This window comes from Mesoplodon mirus (genome assembly GCF_964341445.2).
Source record: "Mesoplodon mirus genome assembly, chromosome: 9".
NCBI lineage: Eukaryota > Metazoa > Chordata > Mammalia > Artiodactyla > Ziphiidae > Mesoplodon > Mesoplodon mirus.
Genome location: NC_138985.1, coordinates 92,858,719 through 92,875,139, shown reverse-complemented (window position 1 = coordinate 92,875,139; position 16,421 = coordinate 92,858,719). Strand labels below are relative to the sequence as shown.

The 16,421-nt window shown below is 37.8% G+C and overlaps 1 protein-coding gene across 12 annotated transcripts in view; it reads right to left on the bottom strand.

Annotated features, from left to right (window-relative positions):
- NRF1 (nuclear respiratory factor 1) overlaps nucleotides 1–16,421 on the bottom strand; it is a 126,979-nt gene that overhangs the window by 91,217 nt on the left and 19,341 nt on the right. Inside the window, exon 1 of one of the 12 annotated variants that reach the window (XM_082632581.1) lies at nucleotides 9,709–9,724. The exons of the other annotated variants lie outside the window; for them this stretch is intronic. The gene's annotated coding sequence lies outside the window, so the exon portion shown is untranslated. Of the gene's footprint in view, nucleotides 1–9,708; nucleotides 9,725–16,421 lie in introns of those variants that run through there. 12 annotated transcript variants of the gene reach the window in all.

Here is a 16,421-nt window from a genome sequence, read left to right as displayed (position 1 = left end):
CAAATATAAACAAAAAGCAGGTGAGTTGCTGAAGCTATCCCTGGATCAGAAACATGGTAGATAGGAAGTTTAGTAATGCCTAGGCATTTGCAAATGGGTAAGAATACAGCTGGCTCTCTTTGCAGAAAAATCATTTCTCCACAGCTGCTCCCCAAATTACCAAAAAATCAAATAAGTAGCTGTCATGTGACAGCAGGATTAGAGGCTCCCTCAATTTCCATTAAGGAGAAATAACATAAATTGCCCCAAGACTCACCCCTCAATCTCACAAGCACAAAGGACACTTTTATTCAGATCCTGCTTACTGTGAAATATAGCATTGTTGCCTGGCTGCTTCTGTGGTGGGCCTCAATCCTGCTGGATTTGCCTTTATACAACCAACATTCAGTTAAAGCTGTTTCTTAGATTCTTCAATACATGATTTTTCTTTTGAGATAACTGAACTAGGACTTGTTTCTGGATAATATTATGAATGTTTAAGTGTCAATACTATGGATCTAGGAATCTCTGCAATTCAATCATTCTCTCATTCATTCCACAAATATTTACTGAATTCTTATCAGGTACTCCTAGATTATTTTAACATTAGTATTCCAAGAAAAACTATGACTGGCAATTCTAATTTTTTATCTTTAGTTTAAAAAATGTATTATCATAAAAGCGACACTTTTTTTTGGGTAAATGAGAAAATACAAGTTAGAAAAAAACAAAAAAGAAACAGAAATCACCACCAGCTGAGATAGCTACATTACCAAATTAACAATTTGGTATACATGCTTCTAGCATTTTCCCCCTGAGTTTCTTAGATGCTTTTTTTTTTAAACAACAGTGAGGCTGTTGTGTATATACTGTTGTAGAAATATTTTAAAATTTAATTTAGAACACAATTTTTCAAGTTATTAACATTTTACATCATTTTTTAATGTTTACAGAGCATTCCCTATAAAAATGTACAGTAGGTATTTTACTAATTCCCTAAAGTTAAATCATTTAGGTTGTTTCCAATACTTCACTATTATAAATACCACTGTGATGACAAGTTTGATATTCAATAAATATCTGTTGAATAAATGAGTAAATGAATGGTTTACTAAAAGTTAAGTCTTTAAGTACATACTCAATTATTTCCTTAGCTTTTAAGAGACATAAAACTTTCAGTAGGGTTTCCCTGGTGGCACAGTGGTTAAGAATCCGCCTGCCAATGCAGGGGACACGGGTTTGAGCCCTGGTGTGGGAAGATCCCACATGCCAAGGAGGCACTAAGCCCGTGCGCCACAACTACTGAGCCTGCGCTCTGGAGCCCGTGCGCCTAGAGCCCGTGCTCCACAACAAGAGAAGCCACCACAATGAGAAGCCCGTGCACCACAACAAAGAGTAGCCCCCGCTCGCAACTAGAGAAAGCCCTGCGCAGCAACGAAGACCCAACGCAGCCAAAAATAAATTAATAAGTTAATAAAATAAATTTAAAAAAAAAACTTTGAGTAATCGTATAGTTATGATTCTGGACATGCTATTATAGCAGGCACAGAAAGGTAATGTGGTAAAAACAGTAATCTAAACATAAAGGTAAGCACATAATACTTGGGGGATGCAAGACAAAATAAAAATATTAACCTTAATGATGTAAAAGTAGAGTACAGCTCCCAGAAGCTGGAATATAGAAAGAGGGTAGTGCAGGAGCACTTATAATGCCATTCTACAAAATGGCAAGTTGAGAAAGTTGAAAGTTGGTGGATCAAAAAATTAAAGTTTATCATTTAAAATTATAAAGATAATTATTAAAAAACTTTCAAAAAGAGTATAAATATCAAATAATGGGAGATGGAGAAAGGAGGGAGTAGAAAAAGTAACTTAAATTTTTATTTTTTGTATCAAAAAAGTCCACAGATACTGTGTAAAGTTGATCAATCAAGAAATAGAAGTTTAGGGCCTCCCTGGTGGCGCAGTGGTTGAGAGTCCGCCTGCCGATGCAGGGGATACGGGTTCGTGCCCCGGTCTGGGAGGATCCCATATGCCGCGGAGTGGCTGGGCCCGTGAGCCATGGCCGCTAAGCCTGTGCGTCCGGAGCCTGTGCTCCGCAACGGGAGAGGCCACAACAGTGAGAGGCCCGCGTACAGAAAAAAAAAAAAAAAAAAAAAAAAAGAAATAGAAGTTTACACATATTATTAAGCTTTATGGAAGTAATTCCAAGAGAAGCTAAAAACAGAAATAGTGAAATGGTTTTTAAAGGTTGTCTCTGGACCGTAGGGTTAGGGATGGAAAGAAAAGAGAAAAGGCAGGAGACATGTTTTTTTCATCATCAACTCTCCTCTGCTATTTAATTTGTTAGGAAGCACAAAGAATACCCTGATAAAATTGGCTGAAAAACCTGTAATTATTCACTTCGGACCCCCTAACTATATATATCTTCTTACCTTGATAACCAGTCAGACGCAGCTGCTCACAGAGCTTTCTTTTAACCAGAGGCAAACTTAAAATGCCTAAGACCTTGGAGACTATCTAGTCTGATTTTCTCATTTTACAGATTAATTTGAGACCCAGAAAGACTAAGTGAGTTACCCAAAGTCACCGCTAGTTGGCGGCAAAACCAAAACTCGAACCCACATTCCCTGCCTTCTAATCAAGTGCTCCAACAGCTCCATCAGAGACCCACCCTTTGTCCCAGAGCACAGTCTCTAGCCATTAATGGCTCGGGCACATTAACTTCTATCCCACACTATCATGTGTATATCTTCAACCCAAGGGTTTTACTGAGGGGCCAGTGAATTTCTATTATAAAATAACATGCATACTGAACTGCAGTGATTTTTCAAACTGCACCTTCAGTCACACATCCTAGTCCCTCTAACATGCCTTCCGTTCCCTTCACTCTTCAACCCTCACCATCACTGCCTTAGAGGATACAGCTGCTTTGAGGAATGGTTCCTACAGACTGAGAGGCCTGACAGCATGCTTCCCAGCCACAGGAATAAATACAACTCATGAAGTTGCCAAAAAACAATGTCTTCTGAAGCTACTGTCTTCTGTGAGCACCAGGGCAGTCAAATTATTTCATGTTTTTCTTCATCCATATTACATGGGTTTACTTAGCTAATTACCCACTCCCACTTCCAATAGATGGAAAGAGAACAAAACTTTTTTTTTAAAAAAAAAGGAGGACAAGGGACTGACTTTTTTTTAAAAAATGGAGAACTGTGCTCACATTTTAATGTTTGTAATCATTATACCATTTTATAAAAATTATTTTAAATTGAATTTTAAATGGTATGAAAGTCTATTTATATAAATTATTATTTGTATAGATTATTATTTACGTAAATTTAGAAACAATAAAAAATAAGTATATGCAGAAGAGTCAAGATCTAAAAACCAAAACCCCGGCTTCCCTGGTGGCGTATCGGTTGAGAAGCCGCCTGCTGATGCAGGGGACACGGGTTTGGGCCCTGGTCCGGGAAGATCCCACATGCTGTGGAGCAACTAAGCCTGTGCACCACAACTACTGAGCCTGTGCTCTAGAGCCTGAGAGCCACAACTACTGAAGCCCACGTGCCACAACTACTGAAGCCCAGGCGCCTAGAGCCCGTGCTCCGCAACAAGAGAAGCCACTGCAATGAGAAGCCCACTCACCACAACAGAGTAGCCCCTGCTCACCACAACTAGAGAAAGCCCATGCGCAGCAACAAAGACCCAACGCAGCCAAAAATAAATAAATAAATTTATTTTTAAAATAAATAAATAAAAACCAAAACCCCAGTACTGACTGTTTTTTCCATAAATTGTGCACAACTTATGGACAGCGTATGTCTCACTAATTTAAAATAAATAACACTGAATGTTTAAAAGCATGCTTTCACACACATGGAGCTGTGCATAATGGGATCAGCGGGGCAACAGCAATACAGATTAATATTGAAAAGCAGGCTGAGCAGTGAGCCTAACACTCATCACTTCCTGGTTTACTTCCTGCATTTTACTTCTGATCCACTGTGAAACTGAGGGCTAAGGGACACATACATACAGTTTGATGGTGGCAACATTAATTGAGGCTTTAAAAAAAGTCAAACAATGTATACGAAAGCACCTTGTAATTGGAACATGCTAAAGAAACATAAGACATTATTTTACTGTATTTTATTGTGGAGCAAGAAAGTGATGCAGAAGAGGAAATGATTGCTACATCTATCCAGCATTTGAGTACCAGGATCTTAAGGGTTGGACCATAAGCAGCTCCAGGTCTAGTCAGAGAAAAACCATATAAACCAAAGCAGCCCTTCATACCTGTTTTGTCTGGTCTGCAGTGTTTTTTGTTTGGTTTTGCAATGTGAATGAAATGCCAACATTTTAAAATAGGGAAATAAGAGTAAAAGTTCCAGACTTCTGACTTCTCTTGAAAAATCAGGAAGATCTGGGGCCACCAGTAAGCAGTACTGTGTTAAAAGCTTGGGCTGGAGAATCAGTTCTGCCATTTGCTAGTATGGTGATACTCAACCTCTCTATGTGCCTCAGTCACCCTATTTATAAACCGGTGATAATGTATTAATACCTTCCTCAAACTGTTAGTGTGAGGATTAAATGAAACGAAGTAATTAAGTAAAGGACTCAGCAGAGTGCCCCGCCACCCCCAATAAATGCTAATTGTTATTATCATTTCAGACTGGCAACAACTGACTGGCTAGAGGGAGAAGAACATGCTCTTATCAACACGATAATAGCAACAAAGACTCTACAATGCAATGTATAAATGCTAAGGAAGAAAATTATAGGGAGAATGGACTCAAAGGAGAGGGATGATAATCCAATCAATCAACAAATATTTAAGAAGGCATACAGATGGCTAAAAAGCACAGGAAAAGATGCTCAATATCACTAACTGTTAGAGAAGTGCAAATCAAAACTACAGTAAGTAAGGTATCACCTTACACCAATCATAATGGCCATAAAAAAAAATCTACAAACGATAAATGCTGGAGAGGGTGTGGAGAAAAGGAAACCCTCCTACAGTGGTTGGTGGGAATGTAAATTGGAGAACAGTATGGAGGTTCCTTAAAAAACTAAAAATAGAGCTACCATATAATCCAGCAATCCCACTCCTGGGCATATATCAGGAGGAAACCATAATTCGAAAAGATACATGCACCCCGATGTTCACTGCAGCTCTATTTACAATACACATGGAAGCAACCTAAATGTCCATCAACAGAGGAATGGATAAAGAAGATGTGGTACACATATACAATGGAATATTAGCCATAAAAAAAGAACAAAATAATGCCATTTGCAGCAACATGGATGGATCTAGAGATTGTCATACTGAGTGAAGTAAGTCAGACAAAGACAAATATCATATGATATTGCTTATATGTGGAATCTAAAAAAAGGGTACAAATGAACTTACCTACAAAACAGAAATAGAGTTACAGATGTAGAAAACAAACTTATAGTTACCAGGGGGTAAGGGCGGGGGAGGGATAAATTGGGAGATTGGGATCGACATATACACAATACTGTATATAAAATAGATAACTAATAAGGACCTACTGTATAGCACAGGGAACTCTACTCAATACTCTGTAATGGCCTATATGGGAAAAGAATCTAAAAAAAAGTGGATACATGTATATGTATAACTGCTTCACTTTGCTGGACACCTAAAACTAACACAACATTGCAAATCAACTATATTCCAAAAAAAAATTTTTTTTCATTACTGAGGACCAGGTTCTAGACAAGAGACACAGTGGTAAGCAAGAAGGCAGAGTCCCACATCAAAGAACTTACATTCTGGAGGAGGGAGCCATGACAATAAAGACATAAAGGAATAAACAAGTATTTCTGGAATTGACGTGCTATGCAGAGGATAAAATAAGGCAATATGATAAGAAAATGCCTGGGGAGAGGGGTGGTCTCTGATGAGGCACATCTGATTTGCGACCTGAATGGGTGAGAAGAAGGCAGTCACAGGAAGAGCCTGGTAAAAAGGGAAACGGTGGAGGGAGACAAGATTGGAAAAAATCACGTAAGGCCTTTGTAGGCCTTGGAAAGGAGTTTGGATTTTATTCTGATCAGGAAAGATTTTACGGGAGCAGCTATTTGAGAGGTGCCGCTGGGAGCTGGGAAGGAGGGTGGGGTGGAAGTATTCGGAGCAGAGGAAACAGTGTGGCATATGGAACATGACCAAACATGGAGTACACCAGAGGTTCAGCTAGGGGGAAACCAGATGGTGGGGGCCTATGTGCTGTGCAAAGTAATCTGTACTTCATCTTATAGCTCAGTGGTACTTAATATTATGAAGATCCGTTTATAACAATGGAAGGAAGAAACGAACAAAGGGAAGGCAGGGAGGGAGGGAGGGAAGGAGAGAAGGCGGGAAGGGAGGGAGGGAGGGAGGGGAACCTCTACTACATGATAATTGTATTTATTCAGAAAACCAGATAATGAAAAGAGTACACTATAAATTAATTTATTTGAAAACTCAAATGTAAGCAATACTTTTGAGAGACAGTGTTATCTACTCAGTCTACAAATAACCACAGGTCACAAAAGCCCACTGCTATAACTCCTGGCCACCCTTAGGGTTCTAGGTTATAGGATGAAGCATTGCTAAAGGTGATAAGGAGCAAACACTCCTCCCAGCTGTGTGAAGAATCGCCTGGGAAGGACTGAGGCTAGACTGACTAGTTACCCAAACCAGTCAGGTAACTAATTCAGTGGTCCATGAGGGAGCACTAATGGGGGCCTGAACTAAGACAGTGGGGATGGAGAGCACGTGTGAAATACTTAGGGGGTGAAAATGGAAAGGATTTAGTGAACAACTGGATGTGAACAGTGAAGGAAAGGTAAGTCCAGGATGATGCCAATGTTCTGGCCTGGGTTAAAGAGTGGCTCATTAAACAAGACAAGGAATAGTAAAAGAGCAGATTTGCAGAGGACGACAATGCGTAACAATATTTACATGAACTGTCCAATGAGATACCCAGATCTGGAGCTGTGATGCAGGAGCCTGTGATCCAGGTGTAAGTTTGGGACTCATCAACAAGGAGACGGTAATGAAAGCACAGAGCATGAATAAAATTGACCAGGAATAATATGTAAAATGGGATGATAAAAGAAGCAAGGAAACTTAGGGATATTCAAAGAAGCATATACAGGAAGGAAAAAAACAACAACGTGTGAACACAAATGAGAAGGTGAAAGGAAAAATGAGAATCAGGAGATAGTAAGTGTCATGGTAGGCAAATGAAAAGACAAGTCAACAATATCAAATCCGGTGGAAGAAGAATTGAAATAATGACTTGCTAAGAAATTCAATTCATTCATTCATTCAATACATACATAAAAATCACCTACTGTGTGTCAAGAATTGATGTAGACACAGGAGACAGCAATGAATAAAAAAAAAGTCCTCCCCTTCTTGGATTTTACATCCTACCAGAGGGAGATAAACTAATCAAATATATACATAATATTTTAAGGAGAGGAGAGGTGTGGACAAGAGAGGGTGCTGGCCAAGAAATGCCTTTCTGACAAGATCTCTCAGTTCACATCCGTAGGAAGTGAGGGAGACTATGAAATACTTGGGGGGAAGAGTATCCAAGGCAGCAAGAACAGCAAATGCAAAGATGCTGAGACAGGAACATGCTTGGTGTGATCAAGGAACAGCAAAATGGCCCATGTGCCTGAAGCACCCTAAGCTAGGGGAGAAGAAGCAGATGAAGTCAGACAGTTTAGCCAGGATCAGGCCTGTGGGACCTTGAGGGCTACTTAAGACCTTTGGATTTTACTCTGAATGAGATGGGAAACCTTTGGAAGGTTTTGAGCAGGGGTTAAGATGTAAACTGATTTTCTTATTTACATTTTTAAAGGGTCACCTGGGCTGCTATATGAGAGTAGACTGAAGGGAGGAAAGGGTGGGAACAGGAAGACCAATTATAAGGCTACTTTAAGATGAACATGGCTTCGGGACTTCCCTGGTGGCGCAGTGGTAAAGAATCCACCTGCCAATGCAGGGGACACGGGTTCGATCCCTGGTCCGGGAAGATCCCACATGCCACGGAGCAACTAAGCCCATGAGCCACAACTACTAAAGCCCGCACTCCTAGAGCCTGTGCTCCACAACAAGAGAAGCCATCACAATGAGAAGCCCGTGCACCACAACGAAGAGCAGCCCCCCCGCTCGCTGCAACTAGAGAAAGCCCATGTGCAGCAACGAAGACCCAACGCAGCCAAAAGTAAATAAATAAATTAATTAAAAAAAAAAAAAGAAGAACATGGCTTGGACCAGGGTAGCAGCATCAGAGGTGATAAGAAATAGTTAGATTCTGCATGTTTTAAGGGTACAGCTGCCAGGATTTCCTGACAATTGGGATGCATGGTAGAGTGAAAGAGAGAAGTCTAAAAATGACTCCAAGGTTTTTGGTTTGAGCAAGTGGAAGAACTTAATAGGCATTTACTGGGATGGGAATGAATGTCAGAGGAACAATTGAGATACCTATTTTATATATGTGTGTGTGTATATATATATATATATATATATATATATATATATATATATATATATCTCCACGTGGAAATGTGAGTAGGATATTGTGAGACTTAAGTTCGCTATTTTTAAAACTGCTTTTAGATGCTTTTAAATGCTTTTTAACATTTATTTTTGCTCCTTTTTGAAAGAATATAATTAAGAATTGCACTTATATTCTTAGAAATATTGACGTAAACATCTATCATTTAGGTTCATTCATTTCTGGACAAATCAGCTATAAAAGTGCCACTATTACCCTTTCTAAGGTAACAATATAACACTAGGTCACAATTATCCATCATATCTCAGATTTCTGTCAAACATTTTTCTTTATGGATGTCAAAACAGTCTATGAAAACAAGATAACTAAGTTAAAGTAACTACGCTGGAGAGATTCAAGGATGTGCTCTATTAATTACTATATGAATACTCTTTCTTTCTTCTTTTTTTCCTTTTCTTTCTTTCCCTGATAGCTGTAGTGCAAGCAGAAAGAGGCCAGAACTTGGAGTGAGAAATGCGTGGTTTTGATTTCTAGTTGCATAATCTTGGAAAATCATAAAATCTCTATGAGCTTCTGATTGATCATCTGCAAAACTAACAAGGATGATGCCTGCCTCATGGGTTAGTAATAGTAATAATAGGTAACACTTACTGAGCCTTTACTATGCGCTAGGTGCTTTTCGAAGTACCTTTACATATGTAATCACATTACAATGTATAATGTAATCCTCACAACTCTAAGAGATATTATTACACCACTGTCATGATGGAGTGAGGCACAATGAGGTTAAGTAACTGCTCTAAAGCAAACAGGAAATGAGTGACAGAAACAAAATTTAAGTCTTGTCAGTGTGCATAATAGTGATTTACAGTTTATAAAACATGTTCATATTTTGTTTTTAAAGGTAGGTACAGCACAGTGTTAGAATGATCAATGTGAAATTGCTTTTTGTAGGTCCAAAACAGTCAAATATCAGCAATTTCACATGGTTCAACCAAAACTATTACGCTATAGCCACTTAAAAAAATGAAACATGAAAATGTTTTTTAACTGTAAAACACTGTGGAAGGTATCATTTTTAAGCAACAATAAATAGAACCACACTGAGAATCAACACAATTGTGAAAATGAAAGTAGTATGAAAGGGAACAGACAGTAAATACAGGAATCTGTTCAAATTACACACCACTCAATGACCAATAGTCAATCTGAAGTCCATTATATATCCAGCCCAGGTTTCCATTTGCAGCCTTGGTATTTCTGAGGATTAATCTTCTGAAAGATATGGAGACAATCTCAAGCAGACATCACTTTCCCCATGGCACTCATTACCCCCTGATGTAATATTTATTTACGTTTTTAGACAGTAAGTAAGCTCATGGGGGCAAAGATTTTTCTGTTTTATTCAATGCTTTATCCCACCACCTAGAACTGTTCAAGGCTCACAATAATCACTCAAATTTGTTTATTGAATGAGTGAGAAATTAGAACTTCCTAAGCTGGACAATAACATATGAAATACATTTTAAGACAAAGAGTACTCAGAGATTTTGTAATGTGAACAATAACAATAAATAAACCTTTCTAAATAGCATAATAATGGTCCCTACCATAAACACTTCAGAAAGTGTCAGACATCTAAATTTGAATAGTACCTATTCAAAAATTAAAATTCCCATATTTACTTTGTGAGTAAATTAAAACAAAGTATATCTTGAATTACTTCCAAAATTAAAATTAGAATAGCAAAAAATCAAAGTTTCAGGCATAGTAGTAAGAAGGAAAAATTATCTTAGAATCCTGACAAGGAAAGGAAGTTAGAGAAAAGTAAAAAGCACATGTGTTTCAAGAATAAAATTTACAAAGTGGTTGAATATAAAATTAAAATTCCTTAAAACTGGGAATAACATTTCCATTTTTGAATTTGTTTAACCTGTACAAGAGTTCCCTAAACTTAAAAGGGGGAGGAAGAAATGCTATCCTAAGTTTCTAATGAAACATAAGCTGCTTAAATAACATTTACACTGTATTTCCTGTTCAAAAAAAAAATCACCAAAATTTTTCTATGACTACAGAAATGTTGCATCCATTTAGAATAAGTTATTTGAAAAATTACAGAGCGCTACACAAAGAAAAAATAATAATCATCCTGTAAGAATAAAAAACATTTTTCTCACTACCAATTTCTCAACGTGATTGTTGATAAAATTCTAAAAATCAGAAGGGGAAAAGGGACCATCAAATGTAATTTACCACAAATATTTATCAGCAGCCGCTTAGTCCTGACCACAATAGACATCCTGCAGCTAGCTGGCTGTCAAACCACCAAAAGCTGCCTGTCATCCACCTTCCTGGCACTTAGAACTAAGCTCACTTGGGTCAAAACAAGTCAACTGCCTTTCTCATCAGTAGTAATATACTGGGATAAAAGTATAATTCTGTCTGCCAAGATTCTGTTCTTAAGAATAGTCTTGTAACTATTAAAAGGGGACATTTAATTAGAGCTATTGAAAAGGGTTATCTGCATCTGTAGCTTGACTGGGATAATACTTCTGAGGTCTTGATGTGTAATCAAACCAGAGGAAAGAGAAGCAACTGGAAAAATCAACAAATATCATAACCCCCAAAAAGAGTGAATAAAGAGTAAACTATTGAAAAAAATGCATATGCCAGTAGTAATATGTAAATAAAAGTAGGTTCATACTTTAGAATAGATTCCATGTGTTGTGCAACAAGGAACATTCACACTGACTTAGTATAGTTAGAAATCATTAGAGAAATATTACATAAGTATTAAGGGATGAAGTAGACTGATGTGTACTGACACAGAAAATGTCCACAATATACAGCTGTAAACTGGGAAAACAAACAACAAAACAAAACACCCCAGGTTATAAAATCTGCTAGAATAAGTGTGGTCTCATTAAAACAAACAAACAAACAAATAAATAAATTACAGATATGGCTATGGAAAAACAAAAGAATCTAGAAAGGTATACTGAAACTGTTAAGAATGCTTTTCTTCTGTGCATAATGGAATTATGAAGACTTCTTGTTTTACAGATTTTTTTTCTCCCTTTAAAACAATAAACATGTAGTTACTTTTATAATGAGGGGACTGGAGGGGTGGTTAATCCCAGATCTGGGAAAGAAAAGACAAATAGCATGATAAACCCCTCTACCCTTTCACCGAATGAAAAATCTGAGGGCGACCTCTAAGCTCATGGAATCAGAGAGACTCATATAAAGACCATCAAAGCTGCCCACTGTCTTCTGGGTACTCTTTCTTTAAAAAGAATCCTATGTAGAACCTCAAAATATAAGATACAAGTGGAACACTTCTTATTGAAGGAGCTGGGGAATGCTGATAGCTATAGGCGTTCATCCCCCTCACCTCCTGCAATACCCTCTGAGACTCAGGACTCCACAGAGCACAAGTGGAAACTCCCTGATTAATCCAAGTCTTCCATCGTGCAGCTGGGAAACTGAGACCCAAGAATTAGCCTCCTATTAAGATCTCTGCCTTGCAGGCAGGCTCCAGGGTTATTTTATATACTAGGCATTATAGACACAGTCCTTGGGGCCTGCAAACTTTTCAAATACATACAGAAAAGTTTAGAGAAAGCTGAAAACACAAAAGAACTGGCTCCAAAATACCAAAAGAATGAATAATCAAAATTAATAAATGTCCAAAAAAAAAGAAGAAAAATAGATATAAAGCTTCTTGCTGTTCAACATGATTCAAGCACACTACAGCTCCCTAGTGGCTCTGTAACTGTACATATTTTTCTATTATCTGAGGTTCCTGTTTAGCTATACATATCCATCAAAGTAACACAAGCTGGCATCTGCCACTGAGAAAAACAAGTGGAAAAAAAGGCAACAATGGAGGGACATTGTTTTGGAAACTGAAAAGAGACAGAAAAGATATGGTAATCAAACAGGTGGATAACTAGAGAGGCAGGGATAATGCAGTCTGCCCTTGGAGGGTAAAATCAAATTCCAAAAAACTCAAGCAGCCTAAAATAATGAGCAAAATATCATAGGATAAATTTTAATAAACATAATATTCTGAACTCTGGCTTAAAAAAAACCATTGCAGAAGAACACAGGATGGTGAAGACTGTGTCATCACAAGAAAAAACAAAACAAAACAAACAAAAACTCAAGGGGTGCTGGTTCACACTAAATTTAGTATGGAAATAAGCACCATGATAAGCATCATATGTAAAATATGGATAATGAAAGCATCAACCTGATCACACTTGTATTTAGTGCTTGGCACTACACATTTTTTTTTTGAGTAAAATGTTTTATTTTTTATTCTTATCTGTTGATTAGAAGAAAATGAACAGTAATTTTAATATGGGTGTGAAAGGATACTCTACCTGCACTTTATCCTCCCTTCCGTTACTACTCAATATTCACCATTGTCTCTAAGTCAGGAATTATATATATATTTTTTTGGTGGTACGCGGGCCTCTCACTGTCGTGGCCTCTCCCGTTGCGGAGCACAGGCTCCGGACACGCAGGGTCAGCAGCCATGGCTCCCGGACCCAGCCACTCTGCGGCATACAGGAACTTCCCGGACCGGGGCACGAACCCGTGTCCCCTGCATCGGCAGGCGGACTCTCAACCACTGTGCCACCAGGGAAGCCCAGGAATTATATTCTTTTGGGGATTATGTTTTTAAATTGTCATTTTGGGAGCATTTATATTACCTCAAGACCAAACTTCAGAACTAGACATTTCCTGTTGTCATTGTACTTTTTAAAGACATAGATTATATTTCACTGGGACTGTGAAAAAGCCAATATTATAAGGAATAGTTGGGAAAATATATATATGTCTAAACCTAGAGAAGAAAGGGCTTTAGGAAAATGACCTCTTATTAAATATTAAAGAATTGTTATGAGGAATTATAAATATCATGTGGCCCCAATAAGAACAAACAGCCAAGAAGTTAGGGTAGACAGGGCAGAATTGTGGCCAATATAGATCATTCTTCTAACAGGGGTGTGAAAACAGAGCAGGTTGCCAGGAAGCAGTGAGCTCTCCCATCAATAGGTATCTTCATGCAAAGCAAAGACAACCACTTGGGAGCATGGGAGAGGTGGGCTTTACACATATACTAACAAGCCAGCATGCAGAAAGTAAGGGAGCAAAAAACAAAACAACTCTAAGATTCTGCACCAGGAGATTTTGAACCACAGGATCCACAAATGTGTATCAGGAAGACTGTCAGGTGAACTGGATACATACCCCAAAGAAGATTTGATACAGTTCTTGACCTTCATCTACTGAGAGAATATAATCTATTGACACATAATTCTGCTGCAGTTTGGGGTATGTACAAATGTACACACAAAAAGAATTACATAGATAATTATAAAACAAGCTTTAACTAAAGGTTTTGTCCTCTTTGAGAACTGTAACAGCAGAAACTGAAAGGTCTTCCTAGAGAAATGTAGGGAAAAAAACAAAACTTTTCTGCTCACATAGACTTAAACCATTTTAAATCAGTTTCCTTATTTTTAAATTATAAAGCAAAGAAGGTTTTATTAATGTACTGCTCCTCTAATCCCATCTTGGAAGATCTGTACAGTGAAGCTAATCATGCAACAACTTTACTAAATGCTGCAATCATAACCATCCATAACATAGCCAAGAGACCCTGGGAAAGGGTTTTAGTTTTGTCTTATTTGCCTTTTAAATCAGTACACTAACTACCAAATGTAAAATAGATAGCTAGTGGGAAGCAGCCACATAGCACAGGGAGATCAGCTAGCTCTGTGCTTTGTGACCACCTAGAGGGGTGGGATAGGGAGGGAGGGAGGCGCAACAGGGAGGGGATATGGGCATATATCTATACGTATAGCAGATTCACTTTGTTATATAGCAGCAACTAACACAACAATGTAAAGCAATTATACTCCAATAAAGATGCTAAAATAAATAAATAAATAAAAATAAATCAGTACACTGTTCTAACAAGCATAGCTCTCTCATTCCCCAGGCCAAAGCAAGGAGAAGCAGTAAGGAAGAATAAAGAGAGTAAGAACAATAAGGGAGAACAAATAAAACAAATAAATAAAAGAAAAAGCAGGCAAGAACAAACAAAGTACAAACAGCTGGTATTATTTATGAAGGGACAACCAGTCCTAAGACCTCATTTGCTTGTAAGGGCATCATCCTATCATAGGACAGGCATTCATTCCTTTACATACCTGACAAATGTGCTTTTGAAAAAGCGTAAGCAATGTAAAAATACATATGTCAGTCACTTTGGAAGCCAGTTTGGCAGTTTCTTACAAAACTAAACATACTCTTACTATATGATCCGACACACTCCTCGGTATTTAGCCAAATGAGCTGAAAACTTAGGTACATGCAAAAACCTGCACACAAATGTTTATACCAGCTTTATTCATAACAGCCAAAACTTGGAAGCAATCAAGATGTCCTTCAATAGATGAATGGATAAACAAAATGTGGTACATCCATACAATGGAATATTATTCAGCACTAAAAGGAAATGAGCTATCAAGCCACGAAAAGACAGGGAGGAACCTTAAATGCATATTACTAAGTGAAAGAAGCCAATATGAAAATGAAAAGGCTAATACTCTGATTCCAACTATATGACATTCTGGAAAGGGCAAAACTATGGAGACAAGAAAAAGCAGTGATTGCCAGGATTGGGGGTGGAGATGGGGGAAATGCATAGGCAGAGCACAGAGGACTTTTAGGGCAGTGCCAATACTCTTCATGATATAATGGTGGATATGTTATTGTATTAATACATTTGTCCAAATCCACAGAAATATACAACACCAAGAGTCAACCCTAAAGTAAACTACAGGCTTTGGGTGATTATGATGCGTTAATGTAGGTTTATCCTTTGTAAAAAATGCACCATTCTGGTCAGTGATGTTGATAATGGGTGAGACTATGATGTGTGAGGGGAAGGGGGTATATAGGAAATCTCTGTACCTCCCTCTCAATTTGTTGTAAATCTAAAACTGCTCTTGAAAAATGAAGTCTTAAAAAAATGAAAAAGAAGCCTACAATGACTATTTGTATGCCGTTTACACCAAAATACTTGGTATTGATTATATTTTATCTTTTCTTGGCAAATAAATGTCATGGTGGAAAGCACTGATTACTGAACAGTACTGGAATTTCTTTTGACCTAAGTGCCTCTGGACTCCTGTGCACTTTTAGTTAGACCTTTATTAGCATACCATTCCACTGGGAGGAAGGCAACAGGAACAGCATGACACAAAATTTGAGACAAGTGCCATCATAGGCTACTGCTGGCAAACATTAGCTCCATCAAATTATTATTTAAAGTGAAGAAGGAAAATTCATAGGCATTTCTCTCACCAGGGACAGTGTTAGGAAAGCTCCACCAGCAACACGTCTCTTCATTAGATGAAGTTGACCCACCCCCGATTTCTTCAGTCTTTCCCCACCACCATGCATCCTACACATTCAAATGTATTCAACAGTATGTAACTATTAACTATACATTATGTATACTATATATAAATCAATTTTTACATTTATATGTAAATTATAAAATATATATACCATAACATTATATAACTATAAAGCTATTCAGCATTATCTAACTACAGGCTATGATGATTTAGTTTGCAGGAGTTCCTGACTACACCTGAAAATCCCTGTACCCCACCTCTACCATGGAACATTGGTGTTTGACATATGTATTTTTCCCATTAATATATTTTATTTTTAGAGCAGTTTTAGGTTTATAGAAAGCTGAAGCAGAAAGTACAGTGAGTTCCCATATAACCCCTTCACCAATTCTCCCTCTCCTATTAACATCCTGCTTTAGAGTGGTAAACTTGTTACAGTTGATGAACCAATATTAAC